A 23,353-nucleotide genomic window follows, 5' to 3' on the forward strand; every position below is an offset into this window, starting at 1 on the left:
AAAATCAACCCTCACAAATGAACTGCCTTCCTTTACGCCAACAGTGAGAGAATGAGGCAATAATCAGGAAAGAAACTCCTTTCACAATAGCCTCAAAGAAAATAAAGTACCTAGGAATTAGCTTAACTAAGAATGTAAAGGACCGTTTAGATGAAAACTTTAAAACCCTAAAACAGGAAATTAAAGCAGAACTAAGGAAATGGAAAAACCTCCCATGCTCCTGGATTGGAAGAATCAACATTGTGAAAATGACAATCTTGCCTAGGGCTATCTACAAATTCAATGCAATACCCATCAACATCCCAATGTCATTCTTTAAAGAAATAGAAGAGGCAATTCAAAATTTCATATGGAATAATAAAAGACCCCGTATAGCAAAAACGCTTCTTAGCAGAAAGAACAGCGCTGGAGGAATTTCAATTCCAAACTTTAGACTCTATTACGGAGCTATAATTCTCAAAACATCTTGGTACTGGCACAAGAACAGGCCTGAAGTCCAATGGAATAGAACTGCGGACCCAGATATTAAACCACAGACCTATGGCCACCTAATCTTTGACAAGGGAGCCAAAAAAATAGAATGGAAGGAAGATATCCTCTTCAACAAGTTGTGCTGGCAGAACTGGTTAAGCTCCTGCAGAAAACTAAAGTTGGATCCTTCTTTGTCACCTTGCACTAGAATTAACTCTAAATGGATCAAAGACCTGGAGGTAAAAGCTGACACACTGAAAAGTTTACAGGAAGGAATAGGAGATACACTAGGCCTCCTTGGCACAGGTCGAAACTTTCTTAATAAGGACCAAGAATCACAACAAATCAGAGGAAGGCTGGATAAGTGGGACTGCATTAAACTGCAGAGCTTTTGTATGGCAACGGATATAGGTAGTAAACTAATCAGGAAGCCTACAGAGTGGGAGAAGATCTTCACCAACTAAACAACGGACAAAGGCCTCATATCTAAAATATATCAACAACTCAAAAAATTGAATCACTCCAAAACTAACCTCCAAAGTAACACCCATCCCATTAAAAAATGGGCCAAAGACTTAAATAGAGTCTTCTCTGAAGAAGAAACAAAATGGCCTATAGACACATGAAGAAATGCTCCACATCTCTGGTCATAAAAGAAATGCAAATGAAAACAACTCTAAGATTCCACCTCACTCCACTTAGAATGGCCAGGATCAGGAAAACGAATGACAACAGATGCTGGAGGGGATGTGGCCAGGAGGGATCACTACTACACTGTTGGTGGGAGTGCAAACTCGTTCAACCACTATGGAAAGCAGTGTAGCAGTGCCTCAAAAGGCTAAACATAGAACTCCCCTATCACCCAGCAACTCCACTACTTGGCATCTACCCAAGAATCCAGAAACAAGGGCATACTAAACCCACTAGCACAACAATGTTCATTGCAGCACTATTCACCATAGCAAAGATATGGAACCAACCCAGATGTCCCTCAGTTGATGAGTGGATCAACAAGTTGTGGTATTTGTACACAATGGAATTCTATGCTGCTGTCAGAAAGAATGACATCGCCCCATTTGTTAGGAAATGGAAAGACTTAGAACAAATCATATTAAGTGAAGTAAGCCAGACTCAAAGGAACTTGGCTCAATGGTTTCCCTCATTCGTCATAATCAGTAGAAACCTTGGGCTTCACTGGCAGAGATTTGCAATAGAGCAAAAGGCCATATATAAGGCCATATAATGTGAAGCTAACTGAAAGGACCTCCAGGATATTGAAACAAAAGCCACATAATGAATGATTTTTGTCCTTAATGTACTATGTTGTCTCTCATCTCCTTTGCTGTCCCTTGGTTATCCCATATTGGTATAGTATCTCACTTTGTTATCTGATATATTGAATTTGTTTGTATTTGGATATTTGAAATTTGATAGGGAAGGGGGGAAAACCAAGGCGGGTGGGGGGTGTGGGGTTGGAGGGAAATGGGTACCAAGACATGTGAAAGGGTATCAATGTATGTGAATTAATGCACCTTCCACCTGGCAAATATCATATAACCCTTTTACTAATTACAATAAAAAATTTTTCAAAAAGAAAGTTGTAGTGTCTGGGGAGGATGATGGGGTCAAATACATTTCTTGTTAGAAATATACCTCATCTGGTTGCCCTAGATTTCCCTGGCCTTCTTTTTAGAGAAAGGCCTGTTATACTGGATTTGTGGCTTGGCAATGATCTAGCATGTACATCTTCGAGTAAGACATCCACAAATTCCATGCCTGAGACTCGAGTTTCCTGACCTTTGGCAATAGCACAGCAACACCTTTCTTCCTCCTGAGCCACAGGCCAAGTGAGCTGGCTTGAGTTGGTTGTTAGTTACAGTGGCTTGGTTACCAGGGTTCCATATTCTGTTCCATTGTGAGGGAGGCAGGGTCACCTTTCAGGGCCCAATGACCAAAGATCCTTGCTCACAGAAGACCTCACCAAAGACATACTGGAGGCTGAATCTCTCCTCCAATCACACAATATACATATGGATGTAGTAAACAGCACACCTTATTTGTCCAATCCCAATGTCTTCCACTAGGCCCAACTACCACTCTGGTCTCAGGCTCATGGAGCCTTTCTTCGGTAAGATCCAAACTTAAGGGTCAATATTGCCCTCATCCTTTACAAAACATTTGCCTCACAGTGCCTTCTCTGCCTGCATTTTGCCCTTTGTCGATTTTTTTTGTTTTTGCTAGTCTGGGGACTTGACCTCAGAGTGTGAACATTGTTCTTGGGCTTTCTTTAGGCTTTAGCTGTCCCACCGAGCCACAGCACCACTTGCAGCGTTTTCTATGTATGTGGTAATGAGGAATCAAACCTGAGTCTTTTTGCGTGGTAGCCAAGGACTCTACCACTAGGTCAAACACACAGGGCATCTTGCACATATTTTTGACGTCAATCTACTTGGATATTATTAGGTTTCTGTATCCTAATCAATTTTTTCCTGATGATTAGCTTTGCTGTCATATGTAAAAAATGCAAGAGGGAAAAACACAGAAGAATTAGTGAAATTTAAAAAAAAGCATTACATACATAGATAAGTGTTCATTCTTTGTAGGAGAAAGGATATTTTGATATGATGATGATGACTTTATAATGACTATGCCAGGGTTGAGAGTTTGGCATAGTGGTAGAGTGCTTGCCTAGCATCCATGAAGATCTGGGTTTGATTGCTCAGTATCACATAGATAGAAAATCTAGATGTGGCACTGTGGCTCAAGTGGCAGACTGCTAGGCTTGAGAAAACCCGAGGACAGTCCTCAGGCCCTGAATTCAAGCCCAAAGAATGGCAGAAAGATAAAAGAAAATAAAAATGCTTTTTACGAGCTAATTCACTCACAGCATTTGCTTCTGAAATCTTCATTTCTGCATTGTGAAATACCCCTTTCCCTCAACGTAGACAAGAAAAACAGATCCATCCCATGGTCCAGTGTGAGGCCACTGGTTGGGCTAAGACCTAGTCGTGCAGCAACACATTAAGTTTTATTCTAATACATTCCAAACTTTGTACTCAAATATGCTACCTACTTACCAACTTAGGTCAGTTATCCTTATGCTATACCTTTTCTTCATGACTACAATATGCTTACACTCCTACGTTAATCCTCTTGTACCTCCCCTGACCTCTCTCATTCTTTTTTTCTATCTCTGGACCTCTGCTCATCTTACAACACTTATACTACATGATGGCTCTACACATGGATCTACACATGATGGCTGTTGAGCAATATTGTATATGTAGGTGGTTAATTATTCTCTAGGCTCAGAGGGACTTAAAGACAATCGAGATTGGATGGGGGGCTTATTGTTTTGGGTATAAATCGCTTATCAGTGTTTGTACTAGACTGGTCTGTAAGTGCACAAAAAGAAAGAGTGATAATACCAATCAAAACTTGTGAACATCTAGTGTCTGCCAGCTACAGAGGTCTAGGTTGGTTATATCTGAAAAACTATAATCATATTTAGTAGTAATCTTGCTCCCATTTTCAAATGGCCAGAACAAGAATCTCAAGAAAAATGTAAAATCAAAAAACAACATCCGCCACCCAATGTAAACAGACAATGGAACAGTCACTGGCAAACCTAGAGGAGAGTCTTCCAAGTGCTACACAAATGCAATTGATAAACATCATTAATGAAAAATGTGAAAATATAAAGAAAGAGATAATGGAGGAAGCCATAGCTGAACAAGAGGAAAGCATAAATAAGGTGATAAGTGAAAAAGAAGAAGCCATAAAGGAGGCCATAATAAAGGTTTTTCAAAGAAAGATGGATGAATTCATAGAATCCACAAATAAAACCGTGACCAAACTCCAGCAAATGTCCAAAGAAAATAAAGCTCCTGAGCTAACCCCTCAAAAGGAAATCAAGGAGATATAGAAATCCATACATGATCTAAAACAAGAGATGAAAGGCATCAAAAGTGAGCAATTAGAAGCAAGGGAGATGAAAAATAAAGTAGATAGTTTTGATAGCAGGTTAGACAATGCAGAGGAGAGAATTTCCGGGGCTGAAGATAATTTAGGTATTATAGAGAAAGAACAGAAAATGAGTCAATCCAAATCTAGGAAATATGAGAGAGCGCTTCAGGAGGTCCAAGATACAATTAGGAAGCCTAATTTAAGGCTAGTTGGTATTGAGGAGGGCGTGGAGAAAGAGGTCAATGGGATTGGAAATATACTTCAGGGAATCATCTCAGAGAATTTCCCAAATATCCAGAAGGGCAGGCCCATCCAGATACGAGAAGCTTTTAGAACCCCAAACAGACCTGACCAGAAAAGGACATCCCACCGCCACATTGTGATCCGAACTGGATCAATAGAAACGAAAGAAAAGATCCTAAAGGCAGCCAGGGAAAAGGGATCAGTAACCTATAAAGGCAAACCAATCAGAATAACCCCAGATTTCTCAGCAGAGACCATGCAAGCACGAAGTGACTGGAAGCATATATGTCATGCCCTTAAATCAAATAACTACCAACCAAGAATACTGTACCCAGCTAAGCTCTCATTCATAACTGAGGGAACAATAAAAACATTCCATTCCAGGGAAAAGCTGCAACAATATGTCGAAACAAAACCAACAATACAGAGAATTCTCAAAGATGCTCTATACATAGAAAACCAAAATAAATGCAATATAGGGAAAGAAATGGCACCTAAACAGCATACCATCTAAGGACCACGAGAACTGTCAAGACACAGGCCCTACTAAAAGCTTTTAAAAATGGTAGGAACTAATAAATATCTCTCAATCCTAACTCTCAATATCAATGGACTTAACTCTCCAATTAAACGGCATAGGCTGTCTAGTTGGATCAAAAAGCAAGAGCCATCGTTCTGCTGTCTTCAAGAGACACATCTTACCCCAAAACAATCATCTTTTGAAAGTGAGAGGTTGGAATAAACTCTATCAAGCTAACTGCCCCCATAAACAGGCTGGAGTTGCCATCCTCATATCAGATACAATAGACTTCAAACTAAAATTAGTAAGAAAAGACAAAGAAGGTTACTACATACTACTAAAGGGATCTTTCCTCCAGGAAGACATAACTATCCTAAATATTTACACACCCTTTTGAAGATTCTCAAAAGATTGAAGATTCTGCCAGTGTAAGTTAGATTCCGGCATTGATATTAAATAATGTAATGAGTAGGAATTTATATTTGAAATATCACTGTTGACAAAATCTAACACACATTTGCTTTTGATTTCCCAAGAAGTTCAGTACAAGCTAACATGTGTGGCATATATCGACTGGGAGAAATGATTCAGAATATGTGACTCATTTGAACAGTAGTCAGTGAAAAGATACAGAAGCAGGATACCCATATTGTGATAATTTGTATCTTTTGCATATTTTGTGTTTGTTATTAATTCCATTTGTAGTGTACATTTCTAGGTAAAAACTTTTAAAATGTTTCCAAACAATTTGTTATTTCAACAGCAAAAAAAGACATTTTTATGCTTGATAAAATTCACAGAATCCAAATTTTTTCATATTATTTTTTGTTGTTGTTGTTTTTTTTGTTGGGTCATAGATCTAGAACTCTTCAGTTCCCTGAGCTCTTCAGTTCCAGGCTACCACCTTACCCTGGAGCCAAGCCCCACCTACCATTTTCTAAAGGTAAATTGGAGATAAGAGTCTCAGGTCTTTTTGTGCCAGGATGGCTTTAAACCTTGATCCTCAGATCTCAGCCTCCTGAGTAGCTAGGATTATAGAAGTGAGCCACCACCCCATCGTGCTCAGCTTTCTGTTTTTTTTTTTTAAACAAGCCCTTTGGCTGGAACTCGGTCTGAGCACTGTCCTTCAGCTTTCCTCAAGCCTAGTGATCTTCTACTTGAGCCAAAGCACTACTTCTGGTTTTTTCTGTGTATGTGATACTGCGGAATTGAACCTTCGTCTTCATACAAGCACTCTACAACTATGCCAAACTCCCAGCCCCTCCACATTAGTTTTTATGATAGATCTTTCCATGCATCTAGGATGGCTAGAAATCCTTCTTGAGTTTCCCAAGATCAGGGAGTATAGGTGTGTCCCATCCTGTGTGGCTACATAACCATTGTTTAGGGTACAGTTCTCTCTTCATTCTACCCTTCTAGAGGAATTTTCATCTTCCATGTATAATCATTAACCATTCAGCTCCTGTTCCTCTCTTCTCCATTCTCTGGAACCATCGTGCTTTTTGGCTCTAAGGGTTTGTTGATCCTTGGAAGCTCTGGAAAGGAAAACATACCCTAGCTCTTCCTTTATGACTGCTGTATTTTTAGTTTACTGTAATCAAGATTCATCTGTAATATATAGTAAAATGTACTTCCTTTTCAATGCATTGTTTTGCATATTTCTATCTTTTGATTATTATTAATAGTTGTGAATGGATTCTCCACATATTTGTTCTAGTCTCTGCTTTCTCTTCCGTTAGGTACAAATCTAGAAATAGAAGTGTTGGCCCATATTTCTATGTAATTCTATATTTAGTACTTTTTTAGCACTCTCCACGCAATTTTTGATTGTTTTATATTCCTTGCAGAACTATTCCAAAGTTCCACTTCTTCTCACTACCGTCCCAGTAATAGTTAGACTTTGAAAGTTGTTTTTTTGTATGCGTGTGTGTGTGTGTGTTTGTGTGTGTGTATGTGGATCTTTTTGTTTAAAACTATATTTATATTAACATATTTAAAGTAATGATTTCATTGTAATTTTAATTTTTCTCATGACTGTTAATATTGAACTTCTTTCTACATTTGAACTACTATTTCTATATATTCTTTTTAGAAAATCCTCTCCAATCTCCAATTTTTTCCCTTTTTTGTGGGGTGTGGGGAAAGTCATGGGGCTTGGACCTTCGGCCGTGAGCTCTTTAGTTTAAGGCTATTGTCCTACCCTGAGTATTGCCCCTCAGTTCTTCTGCTCACAGCTCCCTACCCCTCTTCCCATTATATACAGAACAAAGGTCATCCTAAGTCTTTTTGAAAAAGTAAAACCTACAGTAAATTTGTAGTATAAAACAGCAAGAAATAAATTTCTTGCCAGGTGCAGTGACTTCTACCTGTAATCCTAGCTACTCAGATATCAGGCTGATATCTAAAGATTTGGTTCAAAGCCAGCCTGGGCATTAGAAAGTCTATGAGACTCTCATCTACAGTTAACCACTAGAATATGGGAAATGGCACTGTGGCTTCATAGGTAGGGTGATAGCCTTGAGTTGAAGAGCTCAGGAACAGTGCCCAGGCCCAGAGTTCAAGCCTTACAAATCCCCCAGCCAAAAAAAAGAAAAAAAAGTTTCTTCCCCAAGTGATTATTATGCCAGACATAGAATATTAAAATTCTGGGTGTACTTCACAGTATTATTACTTGATACCCTAAGATTTTGCAATATTCTCACAGTACCAGCATATGTCATCATATAATGTAGTTCCTTTTCAATGGAATAATTCCATTTATAACCTAAATCTACTCCCCCGACTTATTTTTGTCGATACCACAATTGCTCTACCATGATATGCCACAAGCCATTAAACATTTTATGGTGGGTAATTGGAAAGGAGTCTCATGGAAATTTGTGCCAGGCTGGCTTTGAACCATGGTCCTCAGATCTCAGTCTCCTGAGTAGCTAGGATGACAGGCGTGAGCCACCAACACCTGGCTTGCCTTTTTATTTTTTTGTGGGTCTTGGGACTTGAACTCTGGGCCTAGGCACCATCCCTAAGCTTTTCAGGTCAATATTTCATGTAAGTCTAAACATTTAAGTAAAGGAATAAAATTCCAACAAAAAAAGAATAAAATTCCAGACATGGTGTGTTCATAACTCAGTGCTAATTACTTTATGAAAATGTGCCATTCCAGAAGCTGGTGTCATTTGATGATGTAGCTGTGGATTTCAGCTGGGAGGAGTGGCAGCATCTGGACAATGCTCAGAGGACCCTGTACAGAGATGTAATGCTGGAGACCTACAGCAACCTGGTGTCCTTAGGTGAGCAAAAGTCAAATTCACTTGCAAGGCCAAGTGCCTTGTTATTTTGCAGATACGTGAATGTTTATCAAACTTTCAATACTATTTAAATGAAAGATTCCAGGCCCTGAGAAGTATCATTACTTTCTAAAGAAAACCTAAGGTAATTTTGTACTCATTCTTCAGGATACCTTCAGGATACTTTGACAACAGTTCTAAATTATGTTTCCTCTAATGGAGACGACATTCCAAATTTACACCTAATTGTAAGTGGATAACCAATCCAGAATAGAATATATATCATTATTGGAAATAGGATCTACAAATCACTAAACAGTGAGTTTATAATGGAAACCTGGCACTAGGTGCAATGTTTCAAGCCTGTAATCTTAAAATATTCAGGAGGAAGAAATCTAAGAATTCTAATTTGAAGCCAGCAATGGCATAAAAATTGCCATGAAACTCTATTACTCAAAGTAACCCCTCAAAACTGTTAGTGGAGTGTCAAGAGTTTGACTTTGTGGTTGAGTGCTTGCCTAGCATGCATGAAGACCTATGCATGTAAGTGGAGCTGGGACTCAAACTGGTATTTTTCTAGCCTTGAGCAAGACAGCTAAGTTTATGCCATACAAAATGAATAAAGAGCTGGGGAAAAGTCAACCATGGAGCCAGTGAGAAATGAGAAAAAATTTAATAGATAACTTGTGAGTAGGATGTCTGCCAACTTAAAGCAATGATGACACAGCATAAGCAATAATTCTCTACTGTTTCTAATTTACAGGGCCCTGTGTTCCCAAACCTGTATTAATTGACAAGCTAGAGCACTGTGCAGAACTCTGGATAGGAAATTCCTCTGACAAGAATATCACAGGTGAGTGAATGCATCTTCATATTGATGTTGGAGCCTGAGCCCCATTGGTAAGTTCATGTTGTGATGTACTGAGCAATAATATTCTTAGTTACCCTAAATCCTGTGTGGAACCTATGGAATTCTTTGTGAATGAATCAAGAATCATTTTCTTTTCCCAATCCTATGGTTGGTCTCAGGGCCTGAGCATGGTCCTTGGGTTTTCTCAAGGCTAGTTCTCTACTTCTTGAGTCATAGCCCCACTTCTGACTTTTTCTTTGTATGTAGTACCAAGGAAATGAACCAGGTCTTTGTGCATGCTAGCCCAAACCCCCGGCACCAACAATCATAGGGTGATATAATGAATTCTATGTGGCAGTAGAATTAATGTTAGATTTCTCTGTAGAAATCACTGTGAAAGAAAATAAAATGAGAAAGCCATGAGCCCGTGGCTCATGCCTGTAATCCTAGCTACTTAGGAGGCTGAGATCTGAGGATCAAGGTTCAAAGACTGAGCTATCACAAAAACACCTTAGACTCTTCTCTCCAATGAACCAATAGAAAATGAGAAGTGGGGTTGAGGCTAAAGACATAGGGCAGTAGCCTTGAGCTGAAGAGCTCAGGAAGAACAGCCAGGACTAGAATTCAAGTCCCATGACTGCAAAACAAGAAAGAAAGGAAGAAAGAAAGAAAGAAAGAAAGAAAGAAAGAAAGAAAGAAAGAAAGAAAGAAAGAAAGAAGAGGGAAGAAAGAGGGAAGGAAGGAAAGGAAGGAAGGAAGGAAGAAAGAAAGAAAGAAAGAAAGAAAGAAAGAAAGAAAGAAAGAATGATATTCCATTTCTTTAAAACTAACACTATACATGATTGAGCAAACAAGGAATAAGTCAGGGCATTATTCTCTGATAAGGATAATATCTTTTTGCTGGGAGGAAGAGACTGATATTCAGAACCAAACCTTTCCACCAGAAATTGAGCCTAGTGGTAGAGGGCTTGCCTAGCATACACAAAGACACAGGTTTGATTCCTTATTACCACATACACAGAAAAAGCCAGAAGTAATGACTTCATTGGTAGGGTTCTAGTCTTGAGAAAACCCAAGGACAGTGGTTAGGTCCTAAGTTCAAACCCAGGAATAGAAGGAAAAAAAAAACAACAAAGTTTCAATCAACATAAGAAAATTAACTAGACAATGAGCTGGAGATTTTCTGGTCTTCCATGGTTCTGAGGGACAGGAGTGTTAGAAAAGGAATTTTTATAAGACTTCAAATGGAAAGAAACAAATTTCAAAATTCCCACAAATACCTAAATTGAGACTTAGTGAGAAGTTGTAACTGAAGGGATATAGGTGTAAGTCCTTACTCTCAAGAATCGTTCTTGCTTGGATCAAAGGCAAACACATATAAACCAAACTTGTGGCCGCTGAATCTAGAAAAAATTCGTGTTCCTCACTTAATGGTTAATAAGCAAACAGCATTGAAACTGGGTAAGGTAATCCTACCTGCTACTCAGGACCTGAGCCTCTTATCTGTAGTTAACTCTAGAAAACAGGAAGTGGGGCTGTGGCTCAAGGATAGGGTTTATAGTCTTCTGCTGAAGTGTTCAGGGACAGGGCCGAGGTCTATGAACTACAAAAAAAAAAGAAAAGAAAGGAAAAGAAAGTTTTAAAAAGGTGCAAAACAGCACAATATTTAGATTATTTCTCAAAAATAAAAGAAAGGCAGCTATTCCTCAATGTACAAACAAAACAGTATTTGGAAAAAAACAGCTGCAGGTATACTATAGGTAGTACTCAGCTTAAAACTGTAGCAATACATAGTTGGGTAATTTCAATAAATATTTCCTGTGATATAAAAAGAGAACTAAAACACAGAAAAACATTATTGGTCATTGTAAAATATCATTTTCTTAATATGTTAGGGAGAAAAGCATATATTTCTCACAAATCAATTTCCACTTTTATATTTTAAAATATCTAACACTTAGGATGGGAAAGTAAAGTCATTACCTTTACAGTAAGGAATATTTGTATCTCAAGTATGTTTGTGTGTTTTTTTCTATGACTCATTTTAGATGTCCAGGTAATGGAAAATGTGTTCAAGACCTGCCAGGAAAGTCCACATTAATGTCTTTGTGAAGTAGCAGTTGCAAGTAGTATCGAAGTGGAGGAAAACGTGAGATTAGCAACAACTTTAAATTTGAGCTCTACACATAATCCAGAGCTGATTAGTAATAACGGTAACAACTTAGGGGTGAGGACTGAGGAGTTCATTAAGTGTCAGAACATGCTTCTGTCTCCTAAGCCTGATGAGATGCATGCTGCATATAGATCTTGTATGTCTCCTGTTCTTAAAAAATCCATCGGATATTCAGAGCATTTTATTCATGATTGTGACAGTCCAAAAGATCTGCAGTATCATAATTCTGTTCTCCCTGCCCAAGAAATTCTTCAGGGAGGGAGGAAAACTGCTAAATGTACTGTGTGATGAAAAATATTGTACTTAACACCGACCATCACTACACATCCGAAAATGTACACAGGAGAGACTCCTCATACATGTAGTGAATGTGAGAAATCTTTCAGTAATGAAATACGCCTTACAATACCTCAGAGCAAATATCCTGAGATATGTGATACATACATCAAGTGTGAAAATTAATTTCTGAGAAGTCAGACCTGACGCTCCAACCTCGATCTCCAAGAGAAGACAAACCTTATGAATATGAGGAACGTAATAAAATTTCTGCCCAGAATTCAGCTCTCAGCACACATCAGAGATCTCACTCAGAAGAGAAATCTTATGAATGGGATAAATTTGGTAAGACTTTTAGACTGAAATCATACCTCACGTTGCACCAGAGAAGGCACACAGAAGAGAAACCTTATGAATGTAACAAATGTGAAAAGTCTTTCAGCCAGAAGATACACCTTCGAGTTCATCAAATAACACACACAGGAGAGAAATCTTATAAGTGTAATGAATGTGGAAAGTCTTTCCAAGGGAAGGGAAAACTTCATGTTCATCAGAGAATACACACAGGTGTGAAACCTTATGAATGTAACCAATGTGTAAAGTCTTTCAGACAGAAATCTTCCCTCAAATTGCATCAAAGAACACACACAGGAGAGAAACCTTATGTGTGCTTCAAATGTGGAAAGACCTTCAAGTGGAAGTCATATCTTGATGGGCATAATAGAACACACACAGGAGAGAAAACTTATGCATGTAGTGAATGCGGAAAGTCTTTCAAATGGAAGGTAAAACTCCATGTTCATCAGAGAATATACTCAGGAGAAACACCTTATGAGTGTAACATATGTGGAAAGTCCTTCACACAGAAGCCAAACCTCAACATGCATAAGACAATTCAAACAGGAGAAAAACCTTATGAATGTAACCGTTGTGGAATGTCTTTCAAATGGAAGTCTTTCCTCAAATTTCATCAGAGAACACACACAGGAGGGAAACTGTACGAGTGCATCAAATGTGGTAAGACCTTCAGATGGAAGTCCCATTACAGGAGGCATAACAGAATTCACACATATTAGAAACTTTAGGAATATAACCAAAGTTGAAAGTCTTTCGTGCAGTATTCACCCTTCAGGAAGCGTAAGACAGTTCACACATATGAGAAGCCTTAGCAATGTAATAAATAGGAAAGACTTTTTAGTCTGTGGAAGAAAACTCAGCTTGTGTCACAGAACCAACACAAGATCAAACCCTTAATGAATGTAGCAAATGTTCAGTCTTTCCCCCAGAAGGCACAAGTCAAGATTTATCACTAAACACCCACAGGATACAATCCGATGAATAAAATGAAAGGGAAATTTTTTTGAAGAACTCATAGTTGAGTTTGCATGATACCACACAGACACAGGATAAAAATCGTATGAATATAAGAATATGAAAAATCCATCATGAACGCATGACTAAGTATAAAATGCACACAGGAGAGAAAAACCTTATGAAGATTACAAATGTGGAAAGTGTTTGACCTGGAAGGCATACTTCTGTGTTCATCACAAACCTGATTCCAATAGAAGAAAAGACAACTAATGAATAATACAAATGTGCAATGACTTTTAATCAGAAGTCAGTCTTCAGTACATTTCAGAACATACACAATAGAGAAATTCTGAGTAATGAAAAACATTCAGCTATATATAGAATCTCTGTATATGGGAGCATTAGGGTAAGTCTTCTACACAAAGTCAACCTTCAGCAAGCATTAAGAGCACTCACAGAAGAAATAATAGCATGTAGGAAAACCTTTGTCAGAAACCTCTAAAAGCTGACTGTGTGGCTTAGTGGTAGAGTGCTAACCTATCAAGGATGAAGGCCTGGGTTAAATTCCTCAATACTACGTGAAAAGAGCAAGCCAGAAGCAGCACTGTGGTTCAAATGGTAGAGTGCTAACCTTGAGCAAAAGTAGCTCAGGCCCTGAGTTAAAGCCTAAGGACTGGAGAGAGAGAGAGAGAGAGAGAGAGAGAGAGAGAGAGAGAGAGAGAGAGAGAGAGAGAGAGAGAGAGAGAGAGAGAGAGAGAGAGAAAAGAGAGAGAAAGAGAGAGAAACAGGAACTTCTAAATTTTACAGAGATAGAGAAGGAGAGAGACAAGGAGACAGAAACTAATTTCTAAACTTTACAGTCTTTCTATTTCTTTACAAATTCGTCTATGTCATTCTTTCTGACAGAAGCACAGAATTCCATTGTGTAAAAATACCATATTTGATCTACTCATCAACTGACGGGCATCTGGGTTGGTTCCATACCTTTGCCATAGTTAATATTGCTGTGATAAATTTTATTGTTTTAGTGAATTTAGTATGTCCTATCTGGACGATTTGCAAGTAGTGAAATTGCTGGATCACAGGGGAGCTCTATGTTTAGTCTACTTGGGATACTGCCATAGTGATTTCCATAGTGGTTGAACGAGTTTGCAATCCCACCAGCAGTGTAGTAGTGATCCCTCCTGGCCACATCCCCTCCAGCATACGTTATTAGATTTCTGGATCTTGGCCATTCTAACTGGAGTGAGGAGGAAAAGGGAAAGAGGAACTGAAACTTTCTCTCCTTACAGATGACATGATTCCGTATTTAAAGAACCCTATAGACTCTACTCCCAAGCTGTTTGAGCTGATATAAAACTTTGGTAAGGTAGCAGGGTATAAAATTAACCCTCAATGTCAACTGCCTTCCTATATGCCAACAAATGAGAGGAATGAGGCAAGAATCAGGATAGCAACTCATTTTGCTATCTGCCCGGGCCAACCGGCAGCAAACCAGGGTTCTCAGATTGGGATTCCTGAAATAGGGGACAAGGACTAGGAAAAAATAGAAGAGAGACAAACAGATGGGGTTCAGGAGGGCTACAGCCCAAATCAGGAGCCACAGCTTAAAAAGCCTGTAGCCCAAGACCATAGCCCAGTTTATTTCCAGTTCTCAATCTTAAATACACTTCTTTAAACTAGGGAACTGCCAGGGGCTACATTCCTACAAACAGTATCAAGTCTGAAATAGGTTGAATGAGAAGCTATCAAGTCCCAAACAGGTTAAATGAGAAGCTATTGACACAGCCCAAAATCATGATAAGAGCTTACTTCCTTGTGTACTCAATTGTGCGGGTCCAAGGTCACTGACCCCAGAGTCACGGTCACTGATCCCACAGTCAGTCCCCAACATCTCCCCCGTCTTTATTTTAAAAGAAACACAAGTGCATTTTTTTTTACTCTTTTCTATACCCCTAATTTATCCTGTCACATTTTCCAAAAATGACTTTGGTCCCTTGGTCTAACGGGGATTGATGGGCGGAGATTCAACTTCTGTGACTTCTTCAAGCTGACTCAGGGGTGTTGTCTCTGTGCTTGACCAGGGACCTTAAGAAGCCTAGCCTGTTTTATCAAGGGGTTGCAAGGATTAGATATTAGGAACAATAATTTACTCCACACTAGAGATCATATTTGACATTTAACAACTGCACAAACCATCTTTGGCTACAATAGTGTAGCTTACATAGCACCCATTTGCAAAGGCTTTTTCTTGATTGTCTGGGGAACTAAATTTCTGCAACCTTAAACAATGCATTAGTTGTCAGATCCACAAACTTTCCTGAATTTGTGGCTGGAGTCAAATCAAACTTTACTTAGTTAGAACTTTAAACTACCACTATCACAGATGATTGACAAGTTCCTGCCCAGTTATGGAAGGCACGGGCATTAGTAAGGCATGCTTACAAACTATTCTATGACCTCCCGGCTCTGATTAATATTGAATGGCCAAGCACGAGTGACTCTAGTATCTGACACCATCTCTGCCATCCACGCAGAGGCTTTCTGCATCTGGATACTTCATTGTCCCAGTAGTGTCTCTCCACACAGGGATAAACCTCCCATGGGCATTTCACTTGCTTGGTTGCTGGACTTGAACTCGGGGTCTCGGTACTGTCCCTCAGCTCTCCAGCTCAAGGCTAGCACTCTGCCACTTTGAGCTCCAAAGCAACTCTGCCTCAATTAGCACTCTGCTGTCAGATTAGACACCACAGTCTCACAGGGACTTTGCTTTGCCCGGGATTGGCTCAGAACTGCAGTTTTCAGATCAGTGAGTCCTACAAAAGGCCACGTTACTCCAATTAAAGCAACAAGTGGTCAACACAGAAATAGTCTCTAAGCATGAGCTTACCTAGAACCTGGTAAAAGCCAAAGTTACATCTGAATAAGGATTGCTGTTCTTCTCCATGGGCTAGCTGGAAGTTACTTTGGTAGTCCTGATTTTCCTTTTTTCTCTTTCTTAAAACATTTAAGACAACTTCACTTTCAAATATTATTCAGAAACCCATTTCTAATGTTCTTTAAAACGTTTACACCTTTTAACTTAAACACTTAACATTTTAGTCTTCATTTGCATTTGAAAAACCTTTAAGGGCTCAAGGCACTCCCTTTTCTCCAGGTTTCCTTGGGCTCAAGGAACGCCCTTTGCCTTCAGGCCTCCTTTTAGAAGAGGCATTTTTTTTTGCAGTTTAGATTACTGTCTAAAACTCCAACAACAGTTTAAACTCAAATAACAGTTTTTCCCTAATACAAGAACTAGACATCAGTGCACCAAAAGTCTAAGTCTGGATTAGTTTCCTTCATTTTTCTAAGGTACATCCAATTGCAATCCAGTAACATGAAACCAAATCATACAGAGATAAACCTTTAAACATTCCTTTAAAATACTAAGCACATTATCCACATTTTACCATTAGATTTCTAGTGTCAGTTTGCAAGAAAAGACAGACAGACAAAGTTTCTGACATTAATGAACAATTTTACATTTAAATCTCTAATACATGTCTCCAAACTTTAACTTAAAGTAATAAATCCCAAATTCCCTAACACCTCTGTGCTAAACAGGATACAATGTTTACAATGTAAACAGCTGTATGCCTTGCAATAAAATGCAGATTTCAGGATCTAGAAAAATATTTACCAGTTTTTCTTTAAGACAACACAATAATTCTTTGAGACATTGTAAAACATTCAAACCTAATATTTTTGTTGAAGTTTTAAGCTTAGATTACCCAATTGTCTTTGTGTTTAAGTATAAATTTATCCATTGTTTTATACAGCATGCTGACAATTTAACCTTGAACATGTTCACTCACTCATTCACACACATTCATACTCAAAGATCATAAAGCGCACAAAATTAATATCGGCCGTTCAATTTCCGGAAGTTTGTGTCAAGAGAGTTTTGCCAATTTTACTCTTACAGGTGAGAACCAGGTTCAAAACTAAACTTTTTGCAAGGCAACTTAGCTGGAATTTATTTTTCCAGGGCTTGTTACAACTGCAGACATGGGGGAGCGGCCATGCTAGGCCCAGAAATGTTCAAAAAAATAACAAGGATGTGTGCTTGAGTACGCACAGAAAAACCATACGGATCCATACTTAGAAATGGTACCAATTTCAAAGACAAAACTGGACAAGGAAAAATATGTAACACGAACAAGACAGAGAAACGGAGACTTTTAAATAATCAGACATTGACATATAACAAGAAAATTGGACTCAATCAGATACACTTAACACAAAAAACATGAGCTCAAATGAATGTTTTCACCAAACAGTTATTTTTAGATTTAGACACGTCTTGCTGGTGGGACTCTCAGGTATGCCTTGTTATTGACAAGAAACTCAGAAGGGGAGGGGGGGTCAAGGTGTCCCTTGACCACCCAGGCCTCTGTTTTAGGCCCACAGTGCACGTTTTCAAACAAACAAACAAAAATAAAATAAAATAAAATAAAATAAAATAAAATAAAACGCAGACATACAGGGGGGTCGGCCGACTTCTACTTACCTCTGGAGGCCTTTGCTTTTCACCTGGGCATCTTTTACAAAAAAGGTTATTAAGAAGAGGGATGGTAAAGACAAAATAATGTCACATATTAAATTGTGTAGAGTCAATGAATATGTTAAAAGGTCCCTACATAATAGTAAAAGGAGGAGAAACACAGCTCATATGAATGTGTGGAACAAGTGGATCAGTAGCAGTCCCAATTGACATGCACAAATAACTCAGGTCCTTCCCATGTCGCAGGATGCACCACTGGAGGGTTGGGGGTGTAGGCCCAGTGAGTCGCTGCTTGGATGGCCACTGTCACTCTCCACGATCCGAACGCAGCGTTCAGGCAGCCAGCGGGCATCATTTTCTCCTTGTGAAAAAACACATACATGCCCTCGACCCCAGGTTAGAACAGGATCGGGTCCATGCCAAGCAGCAGTTAGGGGATCCTTCCACTTTACTAAGGCAAAAGCACGCTGCTCTCTTTTTTCCCAGAATTGCTGAGCAGCAGATAAATTATTTGAATCCAAATTCAAAAAATTTAAAACAAATAAAGCATGATTAAGTATATTCACAGGGGTAGTGGGATACGACTCTCCTTTCTGTATTTCAGCAATTTGATGTTTTAATAATCCATTAGCTCTCTCCACGATACCCTAATCCTTGTCTCTGTGAGTGAGCCTGGGGTTGGAGAGGCTCTGGCTCCCCTGTGCTGCTTGGCCTAGTCCCCTAAAGGGGAGGAGGCCTTGATCAAGTAACTGCTTAGTGACTGCAGCACTAGGACTAAACATATACACTCCCATTTTTTCCATGATATCACGACCCCATAAATTAATTGGCAGATGATCCAGGACAAATGGCTGAAAATGACCAGAGTGCCCTTCCTCATCTCTCCAAGTAAGAATCGCACTGCTCTGCTGTGGGTCAGTTGCATACCCCATCCCCTGTAGGGAAGTCATAGAGGTTGTCAGGGGCCATTGGGCTGGCCAATGTTTTTTAGATATCACAGACACATCTGCTCCAGTGTCTAATATTCCTTTAAAGGGCTTTTCTTGTATAAATATAGTCATCTCGGTCCTCTCTTGTTTTATGCTTTGTACCCAATAGATATCAGAAGATCTAAATCCTCTCTGTCCACATGGGGAATTAGCAGTCTCCCCGGGAGGTAAAGGCACAAGTATTAGTTGTGCTAATTTTTGACCGGCTGGGATCGATACCACGTGTTTTGGGGCAGAGGCCATAACTTTGATTTCTCCAGTAAAATCCTGGTCAATTTTGCCAGGTGTAATCTGTATCCCTTTAAGGGCTGAGCTATTTCGCCCTAACAGCAATCCAGCCACTCCCAGGGGAAGGGGGCCGAATAACCCCGTGGGGAGAGCTTGTGTCCCCATCTCTGGGGTCAATACTGAGCAGGTGGAGGAACAGAGGTCCAATCCTGCACTGCCTGGGGTGGCATGGAGGAGGCTGGAGACTGACCTTGGGGGGTTGTTAGAAGATGTACTTGTGGCCGAGAAGAGGGAGGGACTGCCCCATGGTTTTGCGGGGCCAGGGGCTGGCCCCTTCTCCAGTTTCCCAAAAAATGGGCGGCCATTGCGATTTGTTGCTGACTTGCAATCTTTAGCCCAGTGCTTCCCTTTACCACAGCGTGGACATGTGCCAGGTGATTTTTCTCTCTTTTGCCTGGCCTGGCGTGGGCATTGCGTCATCCAATGTCCTATTTGTCCACAAGAAAAGCAACGCCCTGGGGGTCTAGCATCCCGAGAATGCCGCTGACCTGTATATTTTAGAAACTCAGTAACAGTCTTTCCTTGAGGAGCGGCGGCTAAGGTAAGGCCTTGCGCATGGGAGGGTCCAATATCAGCACACAGTGAAATAAAGTCCGTGATTTCTCCCTTATTCCTATGGGGTCTGATAGCCGCCTGACAGGCGGCGTTGGCATTTTCATAGGCTATGTGTCTAACTATAATCCTCCTTGCGTTCTCATCTTGTACTAGGCGGTCTGCAGTCTCCATTAATCGAGACAAAAATTCTAGATAAGGTTCATTCGGTCCCTGTTTAACTTCTACTAGATTTTTTGTACGATTGGAATTGCGTAACCTTTTCCAAGCCTCTCTCACCACAGCATTTATTTGCAAATAGGCCTCCTTTGCATAACCCAATTGATCTTCGTTGTTTTTATAGGTTCCCTCTCCTAACAACTGATCAACAGTGTAAGGCAGGTTCTTAGACCTATTTGTTTCAATTTTAGCCTGACACTTTGCAGTGAAGTCTGTCTCCCATAATAAGTACTCTCTTGCACTAAGGCATGCTCTGGCAAGCCGCTTCCAGTCATTTGGGCATGCAATACCAGCACACGCGGCCTCCAATATTACTTGAGTAAAAGGGGCAGTTGGCCCATATTGGGAGCAGGCACTCTTTAAATCCTGTAACAGTTTAACAGGAACAGGTTGATGATATACTTGTTCATCATGCTCAACTAAACTAGGGAAGCATCGAGGCCCTGAAATATCTTCGCTCTCTCTAGCAGCCTGAGTCAGGTTTAATTGCGATGCATTGTGCCTGGTTGTAGTGCCTGTTAAAAGGGACTTGTTGCTAGGGCCTTTAGGCTTGCCTAAAGGTTGAAAAAGGGATTGATGCTGTAAGGCTGCAGCCGGTGGCGGTGGGTGTGAGGGGTAAGGTTTAGAATCAGACACCATAGTGGCCTGAGGGTCATCTTTCTTTCCTACTTCTGGGGGGGCTCTCTGCTCCATCCCCATTTTCGATAGAAAACGTAGCATTTCTTCTAACTTCTTCTCTATCGTAGCCATCTGGTCCTCCATTGACTCATCATAACTTTCCTCCTTGATATTCAAACCTGAATTCTGATACTCAATATCTACTGGTTGTTGTTCCCTTTTCAAGATCTCACTTAGACTCTCTTGGGCTGCGGCATATGGCTCAGCCTTTGGGTTTTCAGAAGGGTCCTTTAATTCATAAAGTTCCCTTAATTCAAGATTAAGTTCAGCATTCTCATGTTGAGGATCTATGCATTCACTTACTAAATTCCATACATCAATAGCCTCTACTGGGGTCTTTTCAGGGCAATATACATTATAATATTCTTGAATTCTTTTTCCTATCCGCTGCCAGGTTTTTTGGAATTCCTCCTATATAAACCTTGGGCATGCCTCCTCGACAAACTGTAGGAAGCTCTGAAGCACCCCTTTTTCCACCCACGTACCGTGGGCTTCAATAGGCCTGTTAAGATCGGGAGAAATAACCTATGGCTATTAACTTGACCCATAATTTTTCCTCCTGACTATACACTCTCTTAAGATCCTCTCTTAATAGTCCTACGATGTGTTACTCACCACACGGAGGGGTCCTTCACCTTCGTCCCAGATTTTCAGGGTCCCTGTTCGGGCGCCAGATGCCGGGGCCAACCGGCAGCAAACCAGGGTTCGCAAATTGGGATTCCTGAAATAGGGGGCAAGAACTAGGAAAAAATAGAAGAGAGACAAACAGATGGGGTTCAGGAGGGCTACAGCCCAAATCAGGAACCACAGCTTAAGAAGCCTGTAGCCCAAGACCGTAGCCCCGTTTATTTCCAGTTCTCAATCTTAAATACACTTCTTTAAACTAGGGAACTGCCAGGGGCTACATTCCTACAAACAGTATCAAGTCTGAAATAGGTTGAATGAGAAGCTATCAAGTCCCAAACAGGTTAAATGAGAAGCTATTGACACAGCCCAAAATCATGATAAGAGCTTACTTCCTTGTGTACTCAATTGTGCAGGTCCAAGGTCACTGACCCCACAGTCACGGTGACTGACCCCACAGTCAGTCCCCAACAGCTATCAAAGAAAATAAAATACCTAGGAATTAACTTAGAATGTAAAGCACGTTTTTGATGGAACTATAAACCCTGGAGAAGGAAATTAACGCAGAACTGAGGAAATGCAAAAACCTATGCTCCTGCTTTGGAAGAAGTAATATTGTAAAAATGGCAATCTTGATAAGGACTATCTACAAATTCAGTGCAATATTCATCAATATCCCAATGTCATTCTTTAAAGAAACAGAAGAGGAAATCCAAAATTTCACTTGGAATAATAAAAGACCCATTATAGTCTGTCTTCTTGCATGATACATAATGTTTAATCTCACCTTCTCCACCAAAATCTCACCTTTCTCATTGAGACATAGGTGGCCCTGTTTACTAGCAGCAAAGGCTCAAACGCGCAGTTTCAGGTGTCACCACTGCCTCTGTTACTGGGTAGATCCAACTCTGTCATCGATTCTGAGGTCTGCTCTGGGAGTCTTGGTCACAAGTTGTTCTGTGGCATCTGCTGCCAGCCTGTGCCTATTTGCTTCCTTTTCCTCCAGCAGCCTACAACAGGGAATGAAGTTCAGGCGCTGATGCTCTCCTTCATATGCAGGGCAGGATGAGCCCAACCCTCCCTCATCTTCCTCTTCCAATTTTTGGGAAAAAATGTGCTGGCAGAAGTCCTCAGGTGTGGGGCATGGCTGATCCACACTTTTAATCCAGGCTGGTCAGGAGGCTGAGATCTGAGTATGGAAGTTCCAAGTCACCTAGAACAGGAAAGTCTGATAGATTCTTACTACCAAAAATAAAAACAGCTGGGAATGGAGTTTGGGCTCAAGTGGTAAAGGGCTAGTCTTGAGTACAAATGCTTAGTGCCCAGGCCCTGAGTTCAGGCTCCAGCACTGCCAACAACCTCACTTTAGTGAGATTTTAGCTTTATCCATGTAGGCACATCTCACTGGAATCTTTGCTGGTAGAGATAGTATTCATAATTTTGTCTCAAGGTAAAGGTCCTCCTGGGGTGGTACACAAAAGGTGTCATGGAGAGAGGAGCCCCACTTGCTCCAGGTTTGAAGATGGCATAGGTCAAGCCAGCATGGAGTTGGCACATCAGTCTTTTTCCTAGCACCACCTACAAGTGAATGTCAAATGACATTGATTGTTGTGGGATTGTGTGATTGAAGTGCCCCATTAAGGGCAGTGTTAGCACATCCAAACTTGGATGCCAGGAATGCTGAAATCACAAAGCTAAGATTTTTGTTGGCTACAGAAATGCTGGTGTGTCTGTTATTCACTAAAAGTTCAGGTGCAAACATTCTGAAGCTTGATGCCATGTGTTTATTCCATTTAGTAAAATTATTTTAATGCACTGTATAAGTTAAAACATTTGATAAGAGTCAGGGGTAGTGAAAACATTGTTCTTGAATTCAGGTGTCTGGCAGGGTAATGGGGGGGTGTTGGTGGCTGGGACTATGAAGCTGGAGCTGCTATCAAACCATGGATCATGTTGCTCTTTGTCTGGGAGAAATGACTCCAAAGATGAAATTCGAATGGTGAGGAAAAGATCATGATGTACTCAGGAAATTTCTCCTAAACAAATGCTCATGTGGAAGTGGGATGGGGGCTGGGCATATCTGAGGCAGAGCTTAAGGGGGCTTCTCGTGGCGTTGAGAACGTTCCTTGCGACTTCAGGCATGCAGCATGGTGTTTTAGATGGCCATTGTGAGATGGATGGAATAAGACTGGAGACAAGATGAATGCTGGGATCCTGCAATGCTCTTGCATGAGTGGCTGGTGCCTCACCTGAAAGAACTAATTATGTCTAAAAAAGAAATCAGGAATTTGTTTTGATTAGATAATACCTGTAATCCGAGGCATATTCAGGATCCTGATCTTAGTATTGTGGTTTAAAAC

This window comes from Megascapheus bottae, unplaced genomic scaffold (assembly GCF_031878675.1).
Source record: "Megascapheus bottae isolate mThoBot1 unplaced genomic scaffold, mThoBot2.hap1 HAP1_SCAFFOLD_41, whole genome shotgun sequence".
Taxonomy (NCBI): Eukaryota; Metazoa; Chordata; class Mammalia; order Rodentia; family Geomyidae; genus Megascapheus; species Megascapheus bottae.